The sequence below is a fragment of the Dipodomys merriami genome, unplaced genomic scaffold (assembly GCF_024711535.1).
Source record: "Dipodomys merriami isolate MVZ:Mamm:240054 unplaced genomic scaffold, mDipMer1.0.p SCAF_207, whole genome shotgun sequence".
NCBI lineage: Eukaryota > Metazoa > Chordata > Mammalia > Rodentia > Heteromyidae > Dipodomys > Dipodomys merriami.
The window spans coordinates 1934738-1961768 of NW_027203460.1; the positions used below are offsets into that span (position 1 = coordinate 1934738).

Here is a 27031-nt window from a genome sequence, read left to right on the forward strand (position 1 = left end):
AATAGGCTCTGTAAACTCACTTTAGGGAGTAAAAATACTAACACAATTTATATCAAAAAGTTTTGGCCTCTCCTTCACTGCTGAATACAATATACTTAGCTAAGTCTTCTAAGAAAACTTTTTTTATTAACTTTTCCATTTGCTCAATTCTTGTCTGAACTTTTTGGCATATGTAATAACAGAAGTCTTCACTATCTCATATTAATAAGGATATTACTTTTGTAAGCCACTTAGAAATGTGAAATCATTGGTTTGAAGTATCCAATCAGATTTTTTTCTGTGTTTCACTGCTTCACATCAAAAGATTTTGTGGAAAGTGTTACAAACAAAAATGTGTAATCCCAACACCTTCTTTCATTGTGAAGAGCACTTTGTCCCTAAATATTTTGACTCAAATTATCTTTTTCAGATAATTACTCTTTGGTAATTAAAGGTAAATTCACAAATTTTGATGCCTTATTTTTTTTTAAGAACTTTGAATTTAAATTCCAATACAACCTTGTTTCAAACAGTGAAAATATATTTCCTGGTTAAGGACAATTCCAAGGAACCCTACAGGATTTACATGTTTGTTTGTTTAGTGTGAAAAAGAGCCATCTTAATACACATTGCTCCCTCTCTACTCTACTAAATCTCCTTGGATTTCTTTGCATGAAAGACTATTCTTCCAGGCAATTTAAATTTTCGTAATAGGCTAAGTTGTTAAAATTTTGAACAATTAAAATTTACCTGTCATAACTTTAAAACTCTTGAAAATCCTTTATCAGAACCGCTAATTCACCAATCCTAATTCCACCATTACCATCAAAAAGTTAACATGCTATTTTCATGATATAGTATCCAGGCAGCTATTATATTCCAGTGGCTTTGTTATCCGTATATATAACCATATTAGCTGATGCTAAGCACAATTAATTCCAAGATATGGAACCAGATTTTTTCATTTGTGGTTGTTGTTTTTGATGAACTATGTGATTTCTGTTTTCTTTGGGGTTTCCCCCTGTGGTTTATCCTTCTGATATATCATTTTGTATTGTATATACATTTACCTTAATTAGCGAAGGGAAGAGGAAAAGCATAATGGTGAGCCAATGGACAAAAGGCAAACCAATGCAATAGCAATACTCACAAGACAATATATTGGAAATGTACATTACAACTTGTGAGGGATGAAGGGGTGAAGGAAAACTGTGAAAAAAATGAGAAAAGGTTAACAAATTTGAAAAGTTATGATTTAATACCTTACAATTACTGTAACCCCACTGTACATCAGTTTGATAATAAAATTGAAAAATAAGCTGCGTAAAATATAATTTCACTGTATTGGCACAGGAAATAATATTCTTTATGTAGTAATATTTTAAAAATCAATACTATTTGGCATCTAATTTGTATTAATTACCCCTTATTTATCAGAGGGTCATCAACTTGAATGTTATCCAACTAGACAATATTTTCACAATATACTTGCCAAATTTTTCAAAAAAGAATAAATTTAGTACTTTCTCATTATAAAACAGAAAACTGTTTAAAATGCTATGGAAACCCATAACTTTTAAAAGTAAGTTGTTAAGAGGACAGAATATATGTGTTCTTCAAAATTCCTATGACTAATAACTACTCATTTTTAAATTCTCAACATTCCTGAGAGATTCTAAACAGTACCTGTTTGCATGTTATATAATTGTGCAATAAATGTAGTTTCCAATGGGGTGTTACAGACTGAGAAGTCAACAGAAAAATAACCACATTGTGGTAGAGGATAAAACTATGAAGCATGTGTAATAATTATTTCTTCAAGAGTAAGCTATTGTTTAACAGCGTAAGCTATTATTTCTATGACTATCAATCCCAAGATTTATGCCATAAAATCATCCTAGCCCAACAGTTTCCAACTTTTAAGGGGCACCTTAAAATTCCTTAATTCACATCATGAATACCTTATCTCTATTTTGAAAAAATACTACACCTCTGCTAATGTGACGCCCTCCTTGTTCTGAAAAGAACACCACAATACATTGATCTGCATCATTTTTCCTCCACTGGTATTCTTGAGATCAGAACACTTGCAAATATTATTTATATTTATACTTTTTTAACTATCATAGATATTCAGGATGCTAAGATAAAAAAATTATGGTTCAAAGCCCACCCAGGCAGGAAGGTTTCTTAGAATCTTATCTCCAAAAAAATTCTCCACAAAAGCCAGACTCAAGTGGCACTGAGGTTGAAGTGGTAGGGCACGAGACTTGAGCATCAACAGGCTCAGAGACACTGTACAGGCCAAGAGTTCAAGCTCTAGGATGAACCAATAAAACAAAAACAAAATTGAAAAGAAACCCCAAACCTAGCATTTTTCTCCATGTATACAGAGGCACGTAAATAAGGAAATGACTTCTTGTTTTACATATAGGTAGAAGAAAGAAGATGTCACACAATTACTCTCTTCATACCATATTAAACCAAACCCTTAAAAAATTGTTTTTTCTAAATGTATAAATTAATGTCATCCATTTTTTGGCAACTCTGTCTAGATTATTCACATTAACATAGTATACATGAACTGTGGGAATTGTCTATTAACTATGTTCTAATTATAACTCTCTTGAAAGAATATCTAGACAAATAGAATGCCAGAATCATTTGTGAATTTAACAATTAATCCCTCTACTTAAAAATAATTTTGTAGTATACTATAGAATATGAAATTACAAATAAAACCAAAAAATATATTTTAAATCTAAATTCTAATTTAACAAGGTCTACAAAGTCCTACATTAGACGAACTTTGCTATTTCTCCAGATTTAAGCTTTTGTAATCCTTCAACATTAATTTGGAATCCAACAGAATGAGGCTGACTTACTTTTGCAAATTTTTGGATGGGAATCATGAGCTATTTTTCATCTAGGAATGTTCTGTAATGATGAGAGCATTTAAAACACAAGTGAGGATATATATGAGTTGCATTCAATAGGAAACTTGACTTCTCAAAACATAATGACAAAATTAGCCCAAACTTCCAACTGTGTATTCCTTTTTTGTTGTTTGGTTTGTTTTACTGAGTCAAAATTATTCTACCTGGTCCAGGGAAGGTATCGTTATGTAATTCCACTCTCTAATCTCCTGTTTGAGTGCTAGAATTCCAAGCTTGTAGCACTTTGCCCTGCCATAGTTTGTTTATTTAATCTAGAAACAGACTAGCAATTCTGAACTTCTCCTATGATCTTATCCACTAGACTGAATGCTCAGACTGTTTATGTACTATTTTCAAAGATGTTTTAACATTTGACACAGGATATGAACATTTTCAGATGCACCTGCAGGGTTCCCTGATTCATTCCACCATGGATCCTATAATAATAATGATTACTTGACTTTCTTACTATCTCTGGTCCCTACCTATGTAATATTCTCAACTTCTGGGGGAATGTTCACTTGAAGGCTTTCTAATATTTAAAATTATCATTTGATTCTAATCTTACTCAGGACTTATTTTCTATTGTTTTCTAACTTTTCTACATATTCTGAGAGTTGTTTCATTTGTGTCTTTTTGTGTGCACCTATAAGTGCCTCTGTGTGTATGTGTATGTTCGTATGTATGTATGCAAAAACCTAAAGCTGTTATTCAGCAATGTTGCTCGTGACTGGTATTCCAGCTTTTGGCTGATTAATTATAGGTAGTGTCTCAAAGCCTATACTGTCCAAGCTGGATGCAAATTGAACTTCCCAGACTCCTTTACATTCTTAGGTTTTATTTTTCCAGGAGTATCAACTTTTAAACTTCAAACACTTTTGCGAGTGTAAAGTCTAACCTGTAGCCCAGATTTTTAACTCAAGAATTCATATAAAGATAGATGAACATATACATTACATATCCTGAGTGTACACTGTTAGAAATGTGATCATAAACCAAGTTGTTTTGAAATCTGAGGATTGGGGTTTAAAGTCAGCAAGGGTAGGAAAGTCCTGGAGACTCTTTTCTCCAATAATTACTAGAAAATTGGAAGTGGCACTGTGGCTCAAGTGCAAGAGCCCTAGCCTTGAGCTGCGTTTCAGAGGGACAGCAACCTGTCCTATATTTCAAGTGCCACAAACAACAAAAACAACAACAAAAAGAATATAAGAAAAGGAAAGAATAAGGAATGTGATCTTAGCCACCAGGTTCATTGCTGGTATAATTCCTGTTCTCTCAAGATGGATTCTTTTTTTCCAGTTACGTGTAGACTCTCCTATATCTGACTTGCATTGGAAACAGAATCATTCTTCCATTCTCCTTTTTGCACATTTACGTGATTAGCAAGCGTGATTTAGAAAGGCAGTGGCCTCATGCTTCATGTTCCACTTAGGAGTAATGCTTTCTCTATATCACTCTCATAAATCTACATATTGGATTTGGCTTTATTTTTTCAATGTTTTCTTATTTGTTGAGTCTTCTATATTTTTTATTGAACACTTATACATAAACACAGAACTTCTTTTTCTCTTATAATTGCTATTGTTTGTCTTACTCTTAACTCATGTACACTTGGGAAATTCATGCGCAGCACATAGACTCACAAAAATGATCTGAGAACCTTCTTCCCATTTAAAATTCACCTTAATTTACAGAGCACATAGGAAGTTTGAACAAAATGTTCTCATGGATAATGTATTTATAAGCAATTTAAATTTCATTTCTCTTTACTAAGTTGTCTCTGAAACACGTGTTACCTCATGGCCAAAAGTATCTTTGTGCTATTTCAATGAAGCAAGAAAACATTCATTTTTTTTCCGGAGCAGCACCATAGATTGTTACTGGGAGTAAGTGGAAGTAACTGTTACTGGATGTGGAAACTGATCCCAGGAGAGGAATTGAACATAGAGAAATGACAAAGTTCAAGTTAACTATTGCTTTCTTTTTTACTGTATAAGAAAAGGATCCTAGGCTGGAAGGAAATTCTGTCCCTGACTTTTGTGAGTGTGTCCTTTACTCATATAAAACTTGTCTGTGTAAACTTCTGGTTGAGAGTATTACAAAAGGAAACAATGTGTCATTTGAAGGCCAGTATAGAACAAAAGGAAGTCACTTTATTTTAAAAATGTTCTACTGCAAAGAAGCAAAGATATGGAGGCTTTAAATTGTCTTATGGATGGATGTTTCACTCCTGAGATGATTCTCTTGTTGCAGGAATCAGTTATCAATTCCTTTAGTCAAGTCCTGAGTTTTCCATAGCAATAAGGATTCCAAAAAAGCAGGATCCAGTGAGTATGATAAGCAAAAGCAGCCTATTTTCAGACCACCACTATTTTAAGGAGAGTCCCAAAGAAATACCCAGGGTTTGTTTTGTTTCCTTGTTTATTTAGTTTGTGCTGGTTCTGGGGCTTGAACTTAGAGACTGGCCACTGTCCCTGAACAGTTGTCTTTCTTTCCCACCTGGCCCAAAGCTAGTACTCCGCTGCTTGAGCCAAACCTCCACTTCGGGATTTTTGGTGTTTAATTACAGATACGGGTTGACAGACTCTCTTTCCTGGGTTGGCTTTGAACTAAGACAATAAGAAAGCTAAGTGACATCAACTGTATGTACTTCTCTTTTGAACCAAGAAATATTAGATGAAGTTTATTATAAAGTTACTATTTGACAATTTTTAAAAAAGAGAATATGTTTAGCAAAGAAGCCATAACAAATAACTCAGCAAAAGTAGGTGAACTACTCAATCATTTGGGAAGATTACTATTGACTTCATCATTCCTTTGAGGGAAAATTAAAGCCATATTTGTAATTTTTTGTTGGTTGTGATTATTGAATATTGATCCTTGGCATTGTCTCTCAGCTCTTCAGCACAAATTGAGCACTCTACCACTTTAGCTACAGCACCACTTCCGAGTATCTGGAGTTAATTGAAGGTAAGTGTTTCATGGACTTTCCTGACCAGGCTGGCTTTGCACCACAATCCTCTGGTCTCAACCTCCTGAGTAGCTAGGATTACAGACATGAGCCACCAACACCCGGCTCATATTTGCATTTCTGTGCACTTAATGTCACTATGTAGACAAAGAATGGAAATCTGAACCAAATGATGTGACATTGAAGCTTGCCAGAATGATTGAGTTAGCAAAAAATATGTCCTCCTTTCCCATTTTGTTACATTAATGACCCATGAGCTATGGGACTCTTACATTAGCATCCTCTTCCATCTTTGTAGGTGTATTTAGTATCAGAAACTGTTCACAGAGAAATATAGAAAGACAGATTTTTAGAAAGCAAAGGATATCAGGTGGGAAAGAACAGCATAGAAGGAGATACATTTATCACACAGAGATTAAGAACTAGCCTAGGAGATTTGGAATGCTAAAGGCAATGAGGAATAAGCCTAGTTGATAACTAGTTCTTCAATATCCAAAAATGGTTTCCTAGAACGGTTTCTGCTATACCTTAGTTACGATCATTTTTTCTTTCCATCTGGAGTTATTCCTTCTCTTCTGTCACAACTGTTAATTAGCCTCTGCCCTTTTGGTGCGAAGACTTGCAAAAAGAGTTTCCAAATCTCACTTAGACTGTTGTTGTTGTTGCTACTTTTGTTGTTTTGGCAGTCCTGGAGCTATAACTCGTGCTTGGGAATTTTCCTCAGCTTTATTTTTTTTCCTCAAGGCTAACCATCCACCATTTGAGGCACAGGACCACTTCCAGTGTTTCCTTTGCAATTTATGTGGTACTGAGGAATTGAACCCAGGGTTTCATGCATGCTAGGCAATCACCATACCATGAAGCCACATTCCCAGAACCCTAAATGACTTTCTTAAGATGGCATTACATTTTCATTCTGTAACTATGTATCATAATTTTAACCAGAAATTTTTGCTAGAAAAGAGCATTGAACACAGTACTGAGTCCAGTAAGGCTAGTTGGATAATGGATTACTGTCACAGTGTAGTCAGGGCACAGAGGGAATTACCTCATGGAGCTGGTACAACATAGTGAGCAAGACAGAGCCTGACCCACAGTCTACCTCCAGAATGAGAGGGCCACCTTGGTTTCAACCATATGGAGATGCTGGGCCACCTCCTCCAGCACCCATTGAATCAGTTCCTGAGAGAGAAAGAGAAAGAAAGAAGGTCAGAATTACACTTAAGCCAGGTGCCGGTGGCTCAGGCCTATAATCCTAAGTTTAATGGAGGCTGAGATATGAAGATCGTGGTTTATAGCCAGCCCGGCAGGAACACCTGTGAAACTCTTATCTCCAAAAACCACCAGAAAACTGGAAGTGGTGCTGTGACGCAAGTGGTAGAGTGCTAGCTTTGAGCTGAGGAGCTGGGGGAGCTGCCCCAGGCCCAAAGTTCAAGCCCCATGACTGAAAAGAAGTGGACTTCCCACCACAAGAAGTGGATTGAATTGCACCCATTGTCCTAAGGAGCATGGCAGAGAAGTCAGACAGAGCTTCCTGTCAGCTAGGAGTCATTAGTAGGTCACCTGGCTTCTCTGTGCCTCAGTTTCCCCAGCTTCAAAAGTGAACAAAATGAAGGATCCCGTTACTCATAGGGATAGGATAATAAAGAAAAAGAGCCATGTTTTGTTTCATAATCCTATACCTGTTTCACCATTAATAACACACTATCTGAGATCTTTCTGGGAATCTTCCTATCATATAGTCACAGAATTGCCAAGAACAGGATCAGATGGCCCCTCCCTCTGTGCCTGTCCCTGCTCCAGAGATCCCTCTGTATTAATCCCTTGTTTCCTCAACTGTACCATTAGGAGATTGAAGTCCAATGGTTGAGGCCCAACCCAGAGCTTCACCTCTGGTCAAGAATCAGCTGCCATGGACTGAGTTTGGGACAATCCATCTAAACTAATGACTGAGCGTGGTGCTACATGTCTACCATCCCAACTACAGAAGACCAGGCCTGGTGGATCATGCCTGTCACAGATAGGAGGACCATGATCCAGCCCAGCCTGAGCATATATTAATTCTCCATCTCAGAAATGCCCAAGACAGAAATGCTTGACTCGCATTGTAGAAGACCTGACTGGCAAGCCTTAGGTCTTTAGGTCTAACCCTAATATACCAAAAGAACCAGAGTCCCAGTGCCAGAGGCTCATGCCTATAATCCTACATACTCAGGAGGCTGAGATCTGAAGATCACAGCTCAAGATTTAAGATAGGTTTGGCCTCGCCCATCAGACGTCATGGTGAGAAGACCCAGAGTCTGACCTATGCTGTTGCGCTCCATACTAGCAGAACTCATATCCTTACTAAGTGTTGGTCATGCTCTCTGTCCCCCTGGGAAGCCATCCCCTGCAGGCCACACTCCCATGTCCTCTAAATCTCCCACTGCCACCAATCAGGCTCAAGGGAGTACCCAGCTCCATTGCACACAGAACCCTTGTTCTTGTAATTTAACAGTGCTGTGTCCCCTTCAAGCCTCTCACCTTTCCAGGCCCCCAGACCTCAGCTGTGAAGCCCATACATGCCTCAAAAATAGCAGTAGAATTTACCAAAACATTCTTCCTCCTGGTTACAATCCAATTCTACACACACACACACACACACACACACACACACACACACACACACACACACACACACACACACACATTCAGACCGGTGACAGAAGACTCATCCATGCAGCACCTGCAATTTGCCAACTGATCACTCACCTGAGCACAGTCAGGCTGTACAAGGAAAAAGATTTTCTCTCTCTCTCTCTGTCTCTCTGACTATGGCTCTGTCTCTCTGTCTCTCTGTCTTCAGGTGAAAGGTTGACCGAACACAGAACACAAGGGTTCACACAGCAAGGGTGTCTATCTTCTGCATCCAACACCTCCCATCCCCAGAAAAAAAGAAAAAGACCCCACAAGGCAGGTGTAGACATGCTCCTCCCCACCTCTGACTAAAGCCACCGGGTTTTCACCAGGGAGAGGAAGGGTGCAGATGTGCGGCAGTGTGGCTCCCACTACTCCAGGCCAGGGGATCTGTGGCGCCCACTCCTCACTCAACCATATATCTCCCCGTTTCCTGGGATACTAGCTGCTGGGGATGGGGGTGAGATCCTCGGGTCAACACCCACCCCCACCCCTGGGGCACATTTGTGGCAGGGCGTGGGCCAGACTGTGGGGCACAGGGGAGGCGCGGGTCCAGGTCAGAGAGGAGGGGATATGAGGTGCAAGGTGCAGGGATGTGTGGCAGCCACTCACATGTGTTGCTGGCAGAAGCTGTTGGCAGCTGCTACAGGTGTGGCAAGCAGCAATGGCAGAGGACTGACACACACTCAGGCCCTGAGCAGAGGACAGGGGAGCAAGGACCAGGTCCGGGCCGCAAGCTGGCTCCTGGCCCACCATTGCACCATTGCCTGAGAAAACCATGGGTCTGAGCCCACAGCACCAGGTTTGAAATGCTGCTCCATGGGGAAGGGGGTGAGGGGGCCAGGGCTCAGGCAGACACATGATGGGCCTGAGGAAGGCCTTTCCTCCTAGGCCTCGAGTATCTTGCTCACCACTCAGCCACCTCTACCTTCCTCAACTGCTGGAAGTGGTGTCAACAAACAGAGGGAATTATGGTGCTACTGGTCGGCATGGAATGTGGGCGTGGCCACCATTCTTGTATCCCATTGGTCAGAAAGAACCATGAAACAATGGGGGTGTGGCTGGAATCCTGTGATGCAGGTAGAATGACGCAGCCCATTCCCCAGGGAACTCTGTCCATGACAGTTGGGGACAAGAGGGTGACCTGCTTTAGCCCGATGGCTGCACAGATTGTTGTCTATGTCTGTTTGTTCCCAGACCTTGAACTCAGGATCTGGGCACAATCTGTGAGTTGCTTTTGATCAAAGCTAGCTCTCTACCACTGGAGCCACATGGCTTTACTTCTGGCTTTGTTGGCACTAGTTCGACAGGAGTCTCAAGGGCTTTCCTGTCTGGGGTGACTTTGACCATGATCCTCCTTTCACAAACTTGTAAGTTTTAAGGAGGACTGCTGAGAGCCACTGATGCCTGACTAATCATTGGTTTTGCTGATGTTCTTGGACAGATCTGTGAGTTCCCTATCCTCAGGTTGAAGTGGTAGGAGCTGGAGCACACAGTTTGAATCCTGGTCCTACCACCAACAAATGGCAGGAGATCCTATGAAACTCATTCCTATTCATATGACTACCAAAGGAATGTGATGTATATCATGATTAAATGGGCAGTACTTGAATGATTTGAGGATAAAACTATACACAATTACATTATAGGACACTGGTCGATATTAATTAATACTTTATGAAGCATTTAAACAATCACATTCATTAAATGGAGGCCAAATGAAATACCTACGAATTGGGCATCACATAGCATGGAGATGCTATTTTTTTTCTGCCAGGACTGGAATTTGAACTGATGGCCTAGGTATCCCTGCTGTTGCACTGTGTAGAAAGGGGAAGCTTGCCTCCTTGAATTCAAGAAATTCAAAGTCTGTTCCTTAGGCCTGAAATCGATGCCCACCACTAGAAAACATCCTATTTGTGTACATTTTAAATATATGATTTATATTTATATACATATGTTGATTCTATATTGCATTCAGTGTAGTTATTTATTTTATTTTTTGTTTTATTCATGTATTGACTTCTCATTTTATTGACTAATATGACTCATAGAACAGTGATTACATTGATTACATAGGATATAGGTTTGCATATGTATTGCACATCCTTCCTGACACCCAGGACTTTCACAGAAAAGGAAAACATGTCAGCATCAACTTCTTACTACATGATTCATTTTTTGGGAGTGCTGGCATCTGAACTCACAGCCTACAAGGCCCAATTCATGAATGGGTGAGTGTCAGCCTGGCATCCTGTGGCAAATTGAGCTGACAGGAAGCTCTGAGTACCTGAAATCGAGCCCCAGCGGTTGACAAAATAAGAACAGATTGACATGCAGATGGTAGTACACTAATAAATATATATCTTTATAGAGTGCCAGAGAAGTCTATACATTATTCGGTATTATAGACTACATTCCTACCAATACTTGGGTATTTATAATGCCTCCATATAATTAATGTTATTGTTTTCATTCTTAACAAACTATTAAGTAAATCAATCAGTATCCTGAAATTATTACATTCTGTAAGTAATAGTATTATTTTAATGCTTCATAAATATTAAATAAAATCAGTCTTCTGAAATTATGCTGTCTAATTTTATAGGAGCATCATTCACCATCAATTCATTCAACCTTGACATTGATAATATTCCCTTGTTATTCCCATGGATGGGAACGAGTCTCTTAGTATCTCCTGCCATTGATTGGTGTCAGGACTAGGATTTGAAATCAAGGCCTACATTGCCACGTGGGCCTATGACTTCCTCAATAGTCTGACAACCTTCAGCAATGCAAGGTGAAGTACCCTTTGCAACAGTGTCATTCAGACCCAGGAGGGTCACCGTGCAAAGGAAGAAAACATAAAAAGGCCATCTCGCTGCATTTTTTCTGTACATTTTTGCCACACAAGGCTTGGGGGTCTAGGATCTCAGGATCTACTGTATGTCCAGTGGCTGCACCCCAGCATAGGGTGTCGAAGCTGAGGCAGAGTTACCACAACCTGAGTTCAAACCCCCTACTGAGCAAAAAATAATGAAAAGAAATTAGCTCCCTGGCTTGCAATTCACCCCGTTTTTCTGCCAGGCTATGGATTTGAACTCAAGTTCTGGGGAAATCTGCAGCACTGTGTTAGAAGGGCAAGCTCACCGTACTTGAAGATAAGAAAGTCAGGCCTGTACTCTAAGCCAAAATTCAAGCCCCAGCCTTGGAAAACATACTATTTATATACATTGAAAATGCAGGATTTGTACTTACCTATGGGTGTTCAGTCCATACACGTTTGGTGTGGTTGTTCCTTGTACTTTTTGTTTTATTCATTTATTTACCATTGAATTTACTATGATGACACCCATTCCCTTTATTATATTGATGACATCCTATCACATGGAATCTAAATTTGTAGAAGTGTTCTCCATCATGCCTAACACCCAGGACTCTCAGAGAAAAGGAAAAAAGTTTCACACTTGGTTTCTTACTGCCTGATCCAATTGTTGGTAGTGCTAGGATCTGAACTCAGGGCCTAGCAGGACCAATTGGTGAATAGTTCAAAGTGACCACACCAGCCTGTGAGCAACAAAGGAGTTAGGCCATTCCCAGGATCTGACATTGATCCCCAGGGTGGGTCACGATAGTCATAAATTAATAATTAAAACATAGGATCAATATTTACATATATGTTTTGACAGCATCTTGCCTTTGGAGTACTTTTTCTCCTTATTTTCTGTCTTATGTAAATATTGTGTATTTTACTGAGTAAGGTAACAAATATAACAGTGCTTACATGGAAGACAACCTATTGCCCTGGCTATAGGGTTTCCTATGCATTCTCCATCCAAGCGGAGAATCAGGACTCTCAAAGGACAGGAAAATAGGTGAATCGATGGGCTTCTCACATCAGGATTCATCTTTTGGCAGTGTTGGGATTTGAACTCAGAGCCTATCAGACCCAATTGGGAAAAGGGTCAAGGTGAGGCCCCTGCTTGTGAACAACGAAGCAGATAGGCCATTCCCAGGACCTGACGTCAAGTCCCAGGGAGGTCCAGACAGTCATGAATTCATAATTTAAACATAGGGTCTATATTTACATACATGTGTAGACAGCATCTTGCATTCGGTGCACTTCTTAATTTGTGTCGAATTCATGGAGTTATTGTGTATTTTACTGAGTATGGTGACAGGTATAACTATGTGGACATGGATGACAACCTGTTCCCATAGTTATAGGGTTGCCTATGCATTCTACATCCTAGTGGAAGCTCAGGACTTTCACAGGAGAGGAAAACATGTTCAACGACTGGCTTCTGATAACAGAATGAATCTTTTGTCAGTGTTGGGATTTGAACTGAGGTCTGGGTAGCTCTGTTGCACCTTGGGGGAAGGGAAATCTCACCATCCTTGAAGACTACAATGTCACGCCTGGTCCAGGGCCTGATTTGAAGCCCCAGGACTGGACAAAACAACAAACATAAGATCTCTCTTTACCTATAAGTGTGGTATGCATCTTGCATTCAGTGTAGTTATTCTTTTTATTTTGTGTCTTTTTTTTTTTTGGTCGGTCATGGGGCTTGAACTCTGGGCCTGGGCGCTGTCCCTCAGCTCTTCAGCTCAAGGCGAGCGCTCTACCACTTGAGCTACAGCACCACTTCCGGTTTTCTGGTGGTTTATTGGAGATAGGAGTCTCACGGTCTTTCCTGCCCAGGCTGGCTTTGAACCGCGATCCTCAGATCTCAGCCTCCTGAGTAGCTAGGATTACAGGCGTGAGCCACCAGCGCCCGGCTTTCATTTTGTGTCTTATTTATGGATGTATTGTGTATTTTATTGAGTATGGTGATAGATATAACTATGCTGACATGGATAACAACCCATTCGAATGGTTTTAGAGTTGTCTATATAGAATTCTCCATCCTCGTTGAGACCCAGTACTTTCATTGGACAGGAAAACAGGTGGATCGATTGGCTTCTCAAATCAATGTAAACCTGTTGGCAGTGTTGGGATTTGAACTCAAGGCCTAGCAGGCTCAATTGGTGAATGGGTCACGGTGAACACACCAGCCTGTGAGGCACTAAGGAGGTAGGCCATTCCGAGGACCTGAGATGAAGCCCTGGTTGGGGCCAATATAGTCATAAATTCATCATTTAAACAGAGGATCTATATTTCCATACATGGATGGGCAGCATCTTGCATTCGGTGTAGTCATTCTTTTATTTTGTGTCTTATTCATTGATGTATTGTGTATTTTCTTGAGTATAGGATAACAGATATAACTGTGGTGACGTGGATGACAAACTATTCCCATGAGTATAGAGTTCCGTATACATTCTCCATCCTAGCTGAGACCCAGGACTTGCACAGCACAGGAAAACTGGTGCAATGACTGGCTTCTCACATCAGGGTGAATTTTGGCAGTGCTGGGATTTGAACTTTGGGCCTAGGAGGCCCAACTGCCCAATGGGTCCACGTGATCACACCAGACTGTGAGCCACTAAGGAGCTGGTCGGTTCCCAGGAACAGAGATCGAGCAACGGGGGGGCCACAATTGTCCTGAATGCATCATTTAAACATGGGATGTATACTCAAATCTATGTGTGGACTGCATTGTGCATTTAGTGTAGTTATTCTATTTTGTATGCTATTCATGGATGTATTGTGTATTTTCTTCAGTATATGATGACAGGTATAACTGGGCTCACATGATAACAACCTATTTCCGTGGCCACAGGGTGGCCCATGCATTCTTCATCCTAGCTGAGACCCAGGACTTGCACAGGAAAGGAACACAGGTGCAACAATTGGCTTCTGACATCAGGATGAATCTTTTGGCACTGCTGGGATCTCAACTCGGGGACTAGCAGACCCAATTGACGAATGGGTCCATGTGAGCACACCAGTCTGTGATCCACTAAGGAGTAAGGCCATTCCCAGGACCTGAGATGGACCCCCAGGTGAGGGTGTGGGGGGAGGGCACACAGCAGTCATCCATTCATAAGTTGAAGGTAGTATGCAAATAAGTACACAATTGTATAGAGTAGGAGAGATGATAACCTGTGATGGAATCCAATCTACCATGTGTCTACTGATTTTTGGATCTTTCCAGATGTCTTCATTTCATGACTGTGATGATTATTGTCATGCTTAATCAACACTGCTTTACAAATAAGTGATACCCCATGAGTCTTGCCTATCATTTCCTAGTCACATCATGCATTAACTACTTATTCGATGATATCAATCGCATTCCATGACTTTTCCTGTATCTCAGGATTTCCCGCCATTGCTTTCTCATGGGGGTGGGCTGAATTCAAGCCTCAGGCATGGAAAACATACTCCGTATATACATTTTAAAGACAGGATTTATACTTCCATACAGATGGTCAGTAGATACCGTGTTTGGTGTGGTAGGATTTATACTTCCATATAGATGTTCAGTCCATATCACGTTTAGTGTGGTCATTCATTTGATTTCTTTTTTATTCATTTATTTACGATTTATTCATTGACTTTCATGACACCTATACCATTTATTACATTGTTTACATCATATTACATACCATCTAGATTTGTAGATGTGTTCTCCATCATGCCTGACACCCTGGACTCTCCCAGAAAAGGAAAACATATATCACACTCTGCTTCTTACTCAAAGATTAAATATTTGGCAGTGCTGGGATCTGAACTCAGGGCCTAGCAGGCCCAATTCATGATTGGATGAGTGTGAGCACAGAAGCCTCTAGCCAATGAAGCTGTGAGGTCGTTCCTAGGTGCTGAGATCATGACCCAGGATTGGCCAAAACAGCAATACATGGATAGGCAGAAGGTGGTATACAAATAAATATATATTGTTAAAGAGTTCCAGAGCTGTCTATCTATGACTGAATGACATCTACTACGTTCCTACCAACTTTTAGGTATTTATTATATCTCCATTGAAAAAATATTATTCTTTTCATGCTCAATAAACTATTAATTAAGGTCAATCAACATCCTAGGATTATTGCATCCAATTTTAGACTAGACAAATGTATGAACTACTCTTTCAATCTGTATTCTTATGCATAGGAATGAATCTCTTGTGATCTCCTGCTATTAGTGTGTAAGGATTATGATTTGAACCCAGAGCCTATGTTGACATGTTGGCTTATGGCTTCCCTGATAGCCTGCCAGCCATCAGCAATGGCAGGCCAGGTCCACTTTGAAACCATGTCATTCAGACCCAGGATGGTCACCATGCAAAGAAAAACTTGTAAAACCCTGAGTCCTCTACAGCTCCCCAATTTTTGTGCTGTTGTGCTTTTTTTTTTCTTCCTGCAAACCCTCTGGGCTTAGGGTCCCAGGATCAGCTTTGGGTCCCGAGGCTGCACCCCATCCTAGGGAGAGTGAAGCTGAGTCAGAGTTGTCATGACCTGAGTTCAAGCACCGTGGTTGGCAAAATTAATTAACTAATTAATTCATTAATTAACCAACTAACTAACTAAATTGAAATAATAAAGCTCCTTGGTTTGGAATTTCTTCCAGTTTTCTTTCCTAGCCTGGGATTTGAACTCAGAGTCTTGATGAATCCGTAGCAATGTGACAGAAGGCTCAGAGTTGTTATTACTTGAGTTCAAACCCCATGCCAAGCCAAAAATAAATAAGTCACTGACCTCAGGAGGGAAGTTAGTTGTGAAGATGGGAGGGAAGGGATGGTAGGGGAAAAACAAATGAGGAGGCAACAATGCTCAATAGGAAATGTACTCATTACTTTGCTCATGTAACTGTGACCCCTCTGTACAACATTTTAAAATGAAAAACGTACAAAATTATGTAGTGCTCAAGAAGCACTTTGGGAGTAAGGGATGGATGTCTGAATAGCTGTACAAAATTCTACACTGATTTTTTTCAGTGTTCAGTATGGAACTGAATAAATGTAACTGTTTCTGTTACAAATAATAAGTCACTGTCTTGGAACTGGGGCCAGTATTTCTGCCATTGCTGGGATTTGAGCTCACTGTCTAAGTAACTCTATTGCACCTTGGGTGAAGGCTAAGCTCCTTGTCCTTGAGGGAAAGATTTTCAAGCTAGTGTTCCCAGGGCCTGAATTAAGGCCTTGCAATTGAAAAAAATATTTGTATACATGTGTAATATAAGATATATAGGTACATATGTATATTTATTTCATATTATGATTATTATTGATTTTGTATTTAATTTTTTATTCATTTAATTGTTTATTTATTTAGTATTATTATACACATAATATTTATTATGTTGTGTACATATATTATAAAATTATACACAATAATTCAGTACATTGACTCATTTTCATTAATACTTAATTAAGTGTTGAAACATGATACATAATTAAATGGAGGCATTTGTCAAGTCATCACATGGTTAGAGTCTGTCCCTAGTATGAGCTTTGTCTTATTTATCTTGGACAACTTCCTATAGGGATTTGTTTAGATGATTTATACTCAGAAGCCTTTTCTTGTGGATAGGCAAGTTGAGGGATAAAATCGTAAGGTTGAGGCTGGGAATGTAGCTTAGTGGTAGAGAGCTTGCTCAGCATGCTTGAATGCCAGGGTTTGAATCCTCAGTGCCACATACTCAGAAAAAGCCAGAAGTTGTGGTGTGATTCAAGTGGTAGAGTGCTAGCATTGAGCAAAAGAAGCTCAAAGACAGTACCCAGGCCCTAATTTGAAGCCCCAGGTCTGGCAAAAACAATACGCCAGATTCCAGTGGCTCTGGAAACCTACTTTCTCAGGAGGCTGAGATCTTAAGATCACAGTTTGAAGACAGCCTAAGGAAGGAAAGCCTGTTAGACTCTTACCTCCAATGAACCATCAAAAAACCCCATGTGGCACTGTGGGTCAAGTGGTAGAGTGTTTGCCTTGAGCTGAATTGCTCACAGACAGAGCCCAGGCTTCAGTTTGAAACACACACTGGATAAAGAGTGAGGGATAATCAAAGTAATTTTCCTATTTGCTATTTATGAGAATATGGTTTGGAAAATGAATGATGATGTACGCCAGAATTGGAGTCAGACCTCAAGGTTCAAGTGTAGCACATACATAATCCCAGCCTCTCAGATTCTAGCATTATAAACTTGCATCCTACAAGGTTCTGAAAGGCACATTGTTGAAAGGCTTAATATGCTCCCCAAGCCCTTTGTGATAAGCAGTTGACTTGTATTGTCAAGGTCATTACAGTTCAGACCCTAGCAGAGAACCAATAGCTTACACCCATCACCCTAGCTCAGGAGGCTGAGGTCTCTATCACAGGGTGAAACCAGCCAAGGTAGGGAAGTCTAGGACATTCTGGCTTCCTGTTCTGAAAGGTCAGATGCTCAAGAAATTCCTGTGTTTCGCTTGGTGATGAGAAGTTACTTGCACTCTAAATGTTCTTGGAGTTCTTGAGCTACAGAAGAAGGAAAGAAATATTATTGACCCAATCGGGGTTCAAATGAAGTTCTCAGGATCCAAGCCCTGGCTCTGTTAGCAGAAAGAACTCCAGAGTAACACTGTATTTGAAGCACAGAAAACAGTTTCAAAAGCCAGGCTAGGTGCAGAGAACTAGGCCTGCAGGATTAGGAGGCAGAATGTACACACTCAACACGGAAGGGAAGTGAGCTGCAAAACCACTTCATTCATTCCAGGCACAGCCAGCAATGGGAGAAACCTGAAACATTTGTTAGAGTTACAGCAGGGTCAGGCTTCTCTCAGTATCTTCAAACGATGACTAATTAAATTTCCTCCCTCAGGTGAAGGGAGCCTCAGGCTATCTTTAGGTTACCTACAGAGAGCCAGTTTTGTGGGGAAGAGGAGAGGAACAGAGTAGAAAACCCTGCTCTCTGGTCTTAAGGTGTGGGCTTTTGACTCTCCATTTTTCAGGTTTGAAGGCCCTCCTATCTCTGCCAGTCCATTTTCCTTACTACATTCTCCACATCATTAATGCAAATCCACAGTCCAAGGAGGAGCAGGGCCATTTCTCTTCTGTCTCCAAGCACCTGAGTTAGAACCTGGCTCTGCCCTCTTGACTCTGGGGCTCTTGGCTGCCTGAGAAGTGGGACAGAGACAGTCATCCTGATCTGCGTTTGTGTGAAGGTGATGCTGGAGTCCTGGAACACTGCAGAAAGACTCGTGACTGGGAAGTGTTCCCTTCTTTCCTTCTGATGTCAAAAACGGATTCATCTATCAGCTTTCTTCCTTCTTTCCTTTCTTCCTTTCTTCCTACCTACCTTTCTTCCTTCCTTCCTTCCTTCCTTCCTTCCTTCCTTCCTTCCGTCCTTCTTTCTTTCTTTCTTTCTTTCTTTCCTTCTTTCTCTCTCTCTCCATCTCTCTCCCTCTCTCTCTCTCTTTCTCTTTTTTTCTTTCTATCTATCTACCTACCTTCCTGACTAGGTAGCTATCTCTTTGCCAGTTGTTGGGTTGAACTCAAGGCCTGGGCACTGTCTCTAGCACTCTGCTACTTGAGCCACAGCACATATTCTGGTTTTTTCTGTGTACGGGTGCCTGAAGAATCGAACCCAGGCCTTCTTGCATGCTAGGCAAGCACTCTCTCGTTAATCCATATTCCTAGCCCCTTCATTTTTTTCTTAATGGTAGTTTTTACATAAGTATGCTACCATTTTATGTTCTCAAGTTTAATTTTCTGAATATCGGTTATTTCCAAGAGACCTGATCTCTTCCCCTGCCTGATTTGTGATTGTTCCTGCATTGCCCTCATGATAAAATGTAAATAAAGGCTGTTGAAAGCTTCAGTGTGCATCATATAAAGACACAGGCCTAGAGCCCTGGAAGAGAAAAGCAATGGGCCTGAAATGAAGAGAATGATGCAGTATGCACAATTAGCATATCTGAAAAATAAACCAGTAAATAAAAGCAGAGTTTGCACTATGGGAGGTAATTTACATACACACATAAGTAGGTAGGGCACTGATACATAAACTTGGCCTTCTCTTTTTGAATTTTTTTGTGGCCATCCCAGGGCTTAAACTCAGGGGCCGATGTGTTCCTGAGCTGCTTTGCTCAAGGTTGAAGCTCTACCACCACCACAGCTCCACTTCCCGCCAGCTGGTAGTTAATTGGACATAAGCAATTCCCAGGCTTTCCTGACTGGATTGTATCTCCTGCTCAGTTTTTTCTCTCAAAGCTGGAGCTCTACCCTCTGGGCCACTGCTCTACTTCTGGTTCTCTGGTGGTTTATTGGAGATAATAGTCTCAGAGACTCTCCTGCTCAGCTGGCTTGAATGGCTTTCTCCTGAGGAGGCTTCAAGTGGTTTCCTCAGGGATTCACCAAGGAGCCTCTCCACACAAACCTTTAGTCTATATTTCGAGGAGTACTAGAGAAAAATGGAAACATTGTTATACCGCAGTCGCAGGACCCCCACCATAAAGACCACCAAGAGTCAGACTTTACAGCTGTTGTAAGGTTTTATTTAAACGCGCTGCATCTCAGGCCTTGTCCTACACTCCTACACAGTAGCACCTAGGAGGAGCGCCCAAAGGTAAACATTTTACAGGGTATATAAAGTCACACAACCAACCAGGTGTTTGTATTACCACCATGTGTTGCTCTGCTAGAAATAAGCAACAAGTGGTCACTGCCTCAAAACTTTAACCCTTCATTCCCCCCCTTGACTTATGGTCCTGGAACACAATCTTGTGGCTCCAGCCTTAAACTGAACTCCAACAGCTCTTGATCTTGAATGGGTATAGCCATATTATTAAACAAGTATACCAATAACAATCAGTTCATTTTTCTTTTCTTGAGGTGTATGCAGACTGGTTGGGTAAGATGCTTGGAGACTTCCCATGTTTCCCCATGCTTGTCCAGGGCAAAGGGGTCAGCCTGTCTGGCATGGGAGCAGTGGATCCAAGCAGCAATGCCACAGTAGCAGCAGGGCTACACACCAGTAGCACCATGTAAGGGTGGAACCGTGTAAGGTCCCTTCCACTGTGGCTCCAGAGATCTCAGGTTTTGCCTTCGAACAAACACCCAGTGCCCTGGTTTAAACAAATGGGGGTAGGAATAGAAGCAGAATCATATAATGCTCTAAGCTGGGGCCACATCCTCTTATGCACAAGCTCTAAATAGTCAAGCTTACACAGAAATTCAATATCATCCAAATCAGCAAGCAATTCAGTCTAAGGCTAGGGATAATGGGATGAAGGTGTCCATACATTATTTCAAAAGGAGTAAAGCCAAGCTGATAGGGTGAATTTCCTACTCTAAGCAGGGTAAAAGGAAGCAGCAATACCCAGTCTGCGCCAGTCTCAAAGGCCAATTTAGTTAAGGTCCCTTTTAGAGGCTGATTCATTCTTTCGACCAGCCCTGAACTCTGGGGTCTATAAGCACGGTGCAATTTCCAATCCATCCCCAGTGCCGCGGCTATTCCCTGACTTATTTTTGGGACAAAGGCTGGTTCATTGTCTTACCAGATGGTGGATGGGATGCCATACCTGGGTAGGATTTCTTCCAGGGTCTTCTTAGATATGACGTGCGCAGTCTCATGCTTTGTTGGGTAGGCTTGAACCCATCCTGAAAAGGTGTCTACAAAAACTAGCAAATATTTATATCCAAATTTTCCAGTTTTAATTTCTGTGAAGTCTACTTCCCAATATACACCTGGCCTATCTTCATGGAGGCAAGCTCCTTTTGTAACCAGTTGATTAAGGGCATTGGTAAGTTGACAGGCTTTAAAATTTTTAACAATGTCCTCAATGAGTTGATTTCCTTGCCTGATTTTTACTTCTGAGTGTAGGAACAAGTCCTCCATTCTTCAGTTCCCATGTGAGAGACCCGATGGATTCTCATAAGAATCCTCTTGCCCAATCTTTGTGGCAAGATAAGTTTTCTCTCACCAGTTTTCCACCAGTCTTTATTTCTTTCTCTGTTTGGGGATTTATAGGCCATTGAATTTTTCTTTATCCACTCCAAATCTTCTTGGGAGTGCTGAGGCTCAGGAGGCAAAGCTTGGGGCCCTGGGTCTAGTTCTGCTTTAGGCTGGAGATCCACCCCCTTAGCTGCCTGATCGACCAAGTTATTTCCTTTGGTTATTGAATCAGTTACCTTTCAATGGCCAGGACAGTAGATAATGGCAATATTTGCTGGTTCCCATAAGGCCCGGATGAACCTTAAAATTTCTTGTTCATTTTTAATAGCCTTTCCCTTAGCTGTCAAACCCTCTCTTGGTAAATGGCTCCATGGACATACGCAGTGGCAAATGCATACCGACTGTCCATGTAAATGTTTAGTCTCTTCCCTTTTCCCATCTGTAGGGCTTTTGTTAGTGCCACTAGTTCTTCTCTTTGTGCAGACATTCCCTGGAGGAGTTCTTCTGCCCACACTATCTCAGTGTCTGTGGTGACTGCTGCACCAGCGTACTTTTTCCATCTCAAATGAAACTGCTGCTGTCTGTGAACCAGGTATGGTCGGCGTGCGATAGTGATGAGTCCAACAAGTCTAGCCTCTTTTCTTTGGCTTGGTCACTCTTTTCACACTCAATTTCACATTCTCTGTCATTCCTTTCCTGTCTTTGGTACTCTCTCTCTCTCTTACTGTAAACCTTTTCCGCTATTCCTACTAGATTCCTAATAGACTTTTCACCAAGTCTGTCTAGAGCCTGCAACTTCTACTTTATGTCTGGTGCAGCTTGATTTATATAGGCAAACATAATCATCTGAGCCGACTCCTGGGTCTCAAGATCATACAGGTATATTGACTAAAAGCTTCCCTGAGCTGCTCAAGATATGCTGCGGGATTTTCACTTCCTCTCTGTATAACATCATAAACTTTGGCCATATTAGTAGGTTGGCAAGTCTCTTCCTTGAGACCTGCCAACAGAGCCTGACGATAGACGAAGTGTCGCTCCCTACTTTCAACTGTATTGTAGTCCCATGTTGGTCGGATCTCAGGAAAATAGACAGTGATCAGGGCAGGATCCATAATAGGTGCTCTTGTGGGGCCAGGGATATGTTTCCGGACTGTCTCTTGGATACAGTCTCTCTCTTCGGTGGTAAAAATGACCTGTAAAAGTGGACTAAAATCATCCCAAGTGGGCTGATGAGTAAAGAGAACAAATTCAAGCAAACGAATTAAATCCTGGGGTTTCTCAGAAAAGGGGGCATTTTGGGTGTGCCAATTGTATAGATCACTGATAGAAAATGGACAATATTAGAGTTGCTGTTGACCATCCACATCCACAGGACCTATGGAGCATAAGGGTAAAACAGCTGCATTAGAAGGGGGATTGATCCCACGGCATCTTCGAGTGACTGGCTCCTCAGAAACGTTAAGGGCAGGTGCCGAGTGTTCTATAGCTCACTCTTCCTCTTGATCATTCTCAGGTTCTGCAAAAGGAACCTGGAAAGGAGAGTATGGGGGAGGAAACATTTCTTATTTCAAGTTATCTCCCTGAAAAACCAGGGGGTACCTTTTCTTTCCCTGTGTCCCAGTTTCTTTTTGTAAGTGCAAGGGACTAGATGGAGTGGTGCCTATGGTTTCCAGTCCTGTCAGACGTACAGTCCAAAAAACAATAAACAGTACAAACAAAACACATGCAGGCCTGACAGTTACAAAAAAAAGCTTACAAAGTGGACATCTCCCAAATTGGTCCACTGACTACTGTCATGGTGGGGTTCCACACCCACACCACACAGCAGAAGGAGCAGAGCCACAGTGGGCGAGTTGGGCCTCTGTTAGGAGGCCCTCTTGGTCAGTTCTGGCCCAACACTGAACCAACCTCCGCCCCACAATTAACACAGTGGTGTTCCAAGGGCCGCCCCCCTCCCTGCCCCACACAGCGGGGTTCCAAGGACCCCGCCCCACATGGCAGGGTTCGAAGGACCCCTGCCCCACAAGAGGATCTTGGACATCTCCTAGTTCCTCCAGGGTTGTGGTGAAAGGGCGCCTGCTTCAACAACCCTTTACAAATCGGAGTGGCCATCCTCACAAAGGAAAATGAAAGTAAAACAGACAAATGACAGGACAAGACAAATTAATAAAGACAGCGCTGTTTTACCTTTGGAGTCTGAGATCTCAGAGGTCTTTGGGGGGATCCCAGACAAGCCCCCACTATTATGTTATACCCAGGTCGCAGGATCCCCACCAAGAAGACCATCGAGTGTCAGACTTTACAGCTGTTTTAAGGTTTTATTTAAATGGGCGGCAGCTCGGTCTCATCCTACACTCGAACACAGTGGAGCCTAGGAGGAGAACTCCGAGCTAAAGATTTGCAGGGTTTATAAAGGCACACAACCAACCAGGTGTTTGGATTACCACCAAATGTTGCTCTGCTAGAAACAAGCAACAAGCAGTCACTGCCTCAAAACTTTAACCCTTCACATGAAGATGCTACTAGTGTGTTCTAGACACTTAATGTTGGAGACACAAAGCACTCATAATTATTAGATCACTTTATAGGCTAAAGGAGCAATGCAGACTGTATGAGGATCGCTCCAGCTTTCGGTTCTCATATCCTGAGACAGTAAATTCACAGCAGCTCAATGCTAAGTAACAGAACTGGCATGTACTGTGGATATTTGCTCCCAAATCCTGTGACACTCATTTCTCACTTTTGGCCTCAAACTTGTGACCAGAGGGGAAGATGAGGAGAGAAAATCCTTCTCAGGGAAAGCAGCTGTAAAAAACATTGGGTAGTTTACTTATAAATTATAACCTTGGGAATGACCATTAAGAAGTCAGATTGTCCAGATTAAAAAATGAAGAAGAGAAGAAAAAAGGTGCCAGTGGCTGCTGCTGTAATCCCAGGTCCTCAGGAGGCTGAGATGTAGAGAAACTTAGTTTGAATCCAACCAGTGTAGGAAAATTTATGACACAGTTATTTCTAAGAGATCACAGAAATACCCAAAAGTGGGGTTGTGACTCAAGCTTATTGCACTACCCTTGAGCAAAAGGAGCTCAGGGACCGTGTATAGGCTTATACTTCCACCCTAGGACCTGCCCCTTCAAAAAGAGCCTGTCTTTGTTTTTGCATTGTATTCTTATAGGTGAAAATCCAGAGTAGCTATGATGAATCGCACCAACCGAGGAAATTTGTATTCAGTACAATGAGTTCATAACAGACAGACTTCTTTCAAGATAGTGCATGTTCCGGGGCTCCCTTCACTGTTCACATTGTAACTTAAGGGTTTCTCTGCATCACAGGCCTGCTGGAGGAAGACTATCTCATTGTCTGGACACGCACACAAAAGCCCTCACTCCTGTACAGCTGGGTAACAAACAACTCCATCTGGGCCAGTTAGTGAGGATGAGTGTGGGCGGGCTCTGAAGGTCACAAAAAATAATTCCTCTTTGTACCCTTAGCTATCTCTCTCCTCAGTGCTCTGTTTTAACAGGAGACTTTCATTTGTGCCACCTCCCATGGCAGGCCAAGTTATGTGCAATTATCCTGACTTTGTGAGATTATAGTCTGGTGATCAGTTACAGTGCTCAACATAATTCAGTTGCCTGCCTGAAGGGCAAACAACTAGGGCACTGAACATAATGACACGATTCATTGCAGGCAATGTTGGGCCTATGATGCCGCTCCTATGTTTCCAGAAGCTTGGGAAATCCAAGCACATGTTGGATATCACAAAGCTTCCTGTCATGTAGGACTGGTGAAGCTCATCAGGTTTTGAAACCTTTGACTTCTCCTAGTTGGGCCCTGGGTGGCTAGGTTTTGGGATTGAACACAGGGCTGGGTGCTGACCATGAGCTCAGTGCAGAAGCCCAGTACTTTTCCACTTTGTGCAACAACATCACATCTGGTCTGTGATGTATGTGTGTGTGTGTATGTGTGCACATCATGTTGTGTGTGTGCACGGGTGTGAGTGTGCATGCACACATATACATGAATCTTGAAGCTTGACCTCCTGATCTGAGCACTGTACCTAGTTTCTCTTGTATAATGATATCCCTCTCCCACTCGAGCCACAGAGCCACTTCAGGCTTTGTCCTAGTAATGTGGTCCTGAGAAATGAAGCCCAGGATTTCATATATGCAAAGCATTCTACCACTAAGGCACATTCCCAGCCCTCTACTTCAGCTTTGTTAGTTTATTTCTGTCTTTTTTTATTGTTGTTGTTGTCGATTGAAGGAGTTGAAGTCTTGGCCTTGGTGCTGTCCCTGTCCTCTTCAGCTCAATTCTTGTGTTCTACCACTTGAGTCATAGGGCTTCTTCCGGTTTTCTGGTGGTTCATTGGAACTAAGTTTCTCAGGACTTTCCTGCTTAGGCTAGCTTTGAACCATGATCCTCAGATCTCATCCTCCTGAGTAGGTAAGATAACTCACATGACCTCAAACACCCAGCTTCCCCTTCAGGTTCTTAGTAGTGAATTGGAGATAATAGACTCATGGTACCTTTTGTGTGTGAGATAGTTTGGAACCCAAACCTTTAGAACTCAGCTTCCCAAGAAAGCAGGATGACAGACTTCAGCTACTGACCCCTTGGCCATGGCCTCTGCTGCAAGGGGGTCCATGGCTCCACGTGGTGGAGTGCTAGTCATGAGCTCAAGAGGTAAGAGTCAGTGCCTCAGCCCCAAGTTCAAGGTTCATGACCAAGAAAAAATCAAACCAAGCCATTTTCTGCTGAAGACAACTCATGAGTCTTCAGTAATACATAATTTTGTCCCTGACATGGGGACCTATTTGAGCCTCAATATTCTTGTCTGTATAATTATCTAAGTTATGGGGCTCTTACATAGAAAAGTGGTAAGAATGCACCCAGTTAAGGACATAGCACATGGCACTCTTTGCACCACTCAGCACAGAACATCCTGTGAAAGACTCAGCACCCAGCACCCAATGCAGGACTCAGCACACTGCATCCTGTGAAAGACTCAGCATATAGCACCCTGTGCAGGACTCAGAACAGAGCAACCTATGGAGGACTCAGCAAATAGCTCCATTCCACAAGCTGTCATTAGAATTAGGGTGCTTTCATCAGTATCACCATTCTTTGAGGAAAATTTACAAACCATAGAAGTTCACATCTAATGGTTTAGAGGGGTGGTTTTCTGGGGTGTTAGCCATGGGGCTTGAACTCAAAGCTCTACCACTTGGATCCACATTTTGAGGTGTCTCTCAGATTTCCTTCCAAGACTGGGTTTTAAAGCCCCTGAGCAGCTAGGGTGATGGGCATAAGCCAGGATGACCTGGGTAACTCGTGGAGCTGGGTTGCAGCCGTTTACATGTGGCTAAGTCAGGTTAGGTGGCAGCTGTCAGCATCAGACTCCTAGATTGCTCTGTAATGAGCAATAAGTGTAGGATGTGCACTAAGTTTAATTAATATTTTATTAAGCAGTTAGAATATCCTACCTTTATTTTGCATCAGACCTGTGGCTTGAGTAAGAGCTTAGACATTGTGCCTAAACATTTGTGCTCAAGGCTAGCACTCAATTGATTGAAAGACAGCAGAACTTCTGGGTTTTCTGTTCTGTGGCACTGAGGAATCGCACCCAGGGCTTTGTGCTTACTATGAGAGCA

At 41.7% G+C, this 27031-nt stretch overlaps 1 long non-coding RNA gene across 1 annotated transcript; it reads right to left on the minus strand.

Moving 5' to 3' along the window:
* Positions 1–1148: 1148 nt before the first annotated feature.
* On the minus strand, positions 1149–9260 carry LOC138833424 (uncharacterized). Its single transcript, XR_011373901.1, has 4 exons — positions 9175–9260; positions 6935–7068; positions 2865–2916; positions 1149–1188 (listed from the first exon to the last, which is right to left on the minus strand). It is a non-coding gene; the product is annotated as an uncharacterized lncRNA (long non-coding RNA).
* Positions 9261–27031: the final 17771 nt, after the last annotated feature.